Source organism: Echinops telfairi, unplaced genomic scaffold, assembly GCF_000313985.2.
Source record: "Echinops telfairi isolate 266 unplaced genomic scaffold, ASM31398v2 ScPeMD7_7463;HRSCAF=8501, whole genome shotgun sequence".
Lineage (NCBI taxonomy): Eukaryota > Metazoa > Chordata > Mammalia > Afrosoricida > Tenrecidae > Echinops > Echinops telfairi.
Window position 1 is genome coordinate 3,163,600 of NW_022111363.1, and position 4,043 is coordinate 3,167,642.

The following is a 4,043-nucleotide window of genomic DNA, read 5'->3' on the forward strand; positions in this document are numbered from 1 at the left end:
GGGCAGGGAAATGCTAACTGGCTGCCTCTCACTGCTCCCTGATGACCCACTCCGGCCAGTACATTCCAGTAGTGACCAGAACATCCCAGGAGGGTGCTGGCATTCCAGTGCCTGCAGGGATTAGACCTGCTACCTGACGGAGATGCCAGAAAGGAGAGGGCAGCACCCAACAGAGCTCACTGGCACCTGTAGCTCAACAAAGGGCCCTGGTTTAAGAGGATGCTTGCCCCTGTCACTCCTGGGGTCTTCTCAGGATAGGCTTTCAGAGAGGTGAGCAGATAGATCAGGACTTGAGGGCCATGGGCTGAGCAGCAGAAATCCTGGGGAGCCTGCGTGGTCCCTTCCTGAGTGGAGACAGTCCATCGGCATCATCTTCACCTCGGGTTTTCCCCCCGGAACACTTTAGGGAGGGCAGGTGGTTCTGGCGTCAGTGAGGGTTGGACTTGACTTGAGCACCTCTTTCACAGAGATGCTCTTTGGCCCTGTCTGTGTGGGGCGAGGGGGTCGTTTTGACGAGTGAGTTGCATTGTGGGGAAGGGTTTGTTCTCACCTGGTCCTCAGAAATGGCCTGTGTCCGTCTCTCTATAAGAGCCCCAACCCCCACTGCTCCTGGACTTCCCTCTGGAGCCCCTCAGAAGGCTCAGGCCCAGTCAGAAGATGCATATTCTCCAGCTCCCAAACCTCCAAGTCCCACTCCTACACCCCAACAGCATGGCCTGCTCATGTTGGTTGCTATAGGGACCGGCCCACTGCCGGCTTCCTTCCTACAGGAATCTGTCTGTAGGCTGGGTTTTTCAGAGTGCCTAAGGGGTTCTTGAGAGACAAACGGGATGGATGGGTGAGCAGACAGGCAGAGGGGAGAGGGGGCGCATATTCCAGAATGGAGAAGGGACTTATTGAGGCGGCATGCTGCGTACGGGGCACAGAGGTTCTTGCCTTGGCAAGTTGGTCTGGAAGAGGAGCATACACTTCTGTAAGGGCTCAGGTTCAGAGCGGGCTCAGGTTCAGCTGAGGTTCAAAGAGGGAACATCAGAGTCGGCTACCATGAAGCTTTTGTGAGAACCCAAGACTCCCCTCCCCAGGTCAAGGCTTGGGCTGGCATGATGTCTACGGGCAAGAGGACTCATCTCTGTTAGCTCTGCATCCCCACACTTCAGACAAGTGATCCGCTCATGTTGGTTTGTAGATGGGCCACACATCTCATCTCCTTCCTATCTCTCTGGGGAGACATACACCAAGGCAACCTCAGAGAGGAGGGGTCTGTCTATTTCCTGGGGCCGTGCTTGGTGGGATGTGGGCTGGGCAGCTGAACACAAGACAGTAGGAGAAGCCCCTTGCTACGTCTCCATGCCTGTTCCATTGGTCCTGGCTGGAAGGGCTCTGTGAGAATGCTGTGCAGATGAGCCAGGTAGCATTGTCCCCCACAGACGTCTTGTCCTGAATCCTACCAGGTTCTAGTTGTTCCTGGCTGCCTGATGCCCAGGGCCACCAGCCCCCTCTCAGGACAAGCCTCGGTAGTCACCTGTCACTGACTGGCTGCCCCAGAGGAAGCCCAGCTGAAAGTCATCTCTGGGCATTTCATCTTCGACTTCCTGGGTGGGTGTGGGGGAAGGAGGGCTGCCCCCACTCTCACTCCCTGCAGTGACGGAGGAGACCCTCTGGCTAGAACCGGGAGACAGGTCTTGCGGGGGGTGGGGGTGGGTTGGGGGGTGGTGGTGGAGGTGGTGGCACCAGAGGAGGTGGGTATGTGGGAGTGGGCATCCTTTTAAGGTGTTGTTTTCTTTTCCTCTGGCAATAATGACCTTGAGAGTCCAGGAGGTGCGGGGTGAAGGGGGTGGGAAGTGGACACTGGGCACCAAGCTCAGCTACTTGGGATTCCGTGGGAGGAATGTTCCCTTGCAGCCTGGCAAAGTCCCTGCTCTCCAGCCTCAGCTGCTTCTCCTTCTCAGCCGGGTGCATTCCCTGCAGACAGCTGACAAAGAACGGAGGCAAGTTTGCCTCCTCCGCAGGGCAGACCAAGAGCACCCCCTATGGGCCAGCAGACAGAAGCCAGTGTGTCCCGTGTCCACTGCCCTTCCTCAGCCTTAGTCACACTCTGGCTTCTTAAAGTGACCCTCCACTCTGGGAGGGCTCCTCTGCTTCCCTCCCTTGTCCTGGCCACTTCATCGGTACCCCACCACCCAGGACCTGTGTCCCTGGCCACCCAGCCTCGCTCCCACTCCCTGTGATGCCTCTTGGCCAGCCCCACTACTTCCTACTGTAATGTTCAAAGGTGACAGGACCAGCAAACTTACGAAGTCCTGCCTGGCACCCCATCCCATGTATCATTTCTGGCTGGCTCGATCTGTCCTGCGCTCAGTTCGGGGACAGGACCAGGTCTAGGATGGCAGGAGGACTGTTGGACATTCAGCTGTGGGCCAACAGGCAGAAGCCAAGGTAGTTCTAATGCTGGAAAGAGGGCAACCATGCGCCACAGCGGTCACTCAATACAGTGGCTGGAGCTGCAGCCGCGGGGAGGGATCCAATTCAGCCTCTCCTGCCCCAAGGCAAAGCATTAGGGCTAGTGGGCGGAGGCAGTATTGTTATTGATCAGTAGATGTCAGCGCCTTGTCCAGGGTTAGAGTCTCCCTGGAGCTAGTGAGATCCCCATCCTGGAAGGTAGTCAAGAATAGCTTGGGGGGGCGGGGGATGTTGTACGAAGGCACCTCTATGAAGGGTATTGATATAGATACCCTTTCTGGTGACTGACAAATGGCCAGCTGCAACTCACATTTTAGGATTCAAATCACAGACTTGGGATGAAGCCTTGCCATCGAGTAAGCCAGCCTGCAGGACAGAGGAGGGCTGTCCCTGGGGTTTCAAAGCCGGGACTCAAGAACAGCAGACTGCCACATCTTTCTCCTGCAGGGCAGCTGAGGGGTCGAATCCCCAGCCTCTCCCTTAGCAGAAGAGCATGTGGAGCGCACGCGCGCCATCAAAGGGCCATCAAGGCCCCTCCAACTCTCTCCACCAGAAGGTAAATGAGACGCAGCCACGACATTCCCCAAGCCTGACCCAGCACCCTGCTACCTCGCCATCTGAGTCTTTTAAAACCAACTTACGAAGAAACAGGGGGCACGGAGTGGCAAGAAATAGGCTTGCAACCCAGTGGGAACTAGGGACCTTCTTGCCAAAGGTCGGGATAAGTCTCACCTTTCTTAGTCACCAGCCAGTGTCCAAACACCCTCTGTCCTCCCAGTCAGGACGTAAAGAGCCACAGACCCCTCTGTCTCCCGCCACCGCCCCCTCCACACACACTTTAGCCCTGAGACTTTGCCAAAGCCGCCATGGGTCAGCTCCCATTGAGGTGGCCAGGATGCTTATGCTTTCTCCCTCTCACTGGTCAGGCCCTGAGGCAGGGCCGTGGGATGGTTTCCATACCCAGGGCGCAGGGGCCTAGAGGGGGTACGGAGGGTGGGTGTGGGTATGATTAGGAATTGACTAGCTGAAGAATAACTCCGGTTTCTTCTGTGCTCATTGTGTCCCTGGGTGCCCAACCAGGTCTTCTTACGAACCAGGAGGTTGCAAACAGTTCATGGAAAACTTCCATTATCCTTTCACTCTATTTTTCCGTGAAGTTTTTGAAGCCCCCTACCCTACCCCCATCCCAGGTATATCAGCCTACTCGATCCTCTGGACCCCGGCTCATTTTCAGCAGAGTGAGGGGACTGAGGTTATGCTGGGCTGAGCACGGGCCTACGCCAGCACGGGCTAGAGAAGGGCAAAGACAGAATGCAGACCCAGGGCTGCAGGGTGGCACCGCTGCCTGTCCCACCTACCAAACCGTGTGGCATGGCCAGGGGCTGGCCTCTAGCAGCCCAGAGGCGACCCTGGGGTTTGGGGTGGGTGGAGGAAGGGTGACTTGGAGCTGTTGTCAAAGTGATTATGACAATTTCAGGGTACAAGGATTTGGCAGCAGAGGCAAATCCTTCTTGGTAAGTCCCACCTCCCACCCTCCACCCCAGGGTCAGCCTATGAGCCCATAGCTCTGGGCAAACAGCTCT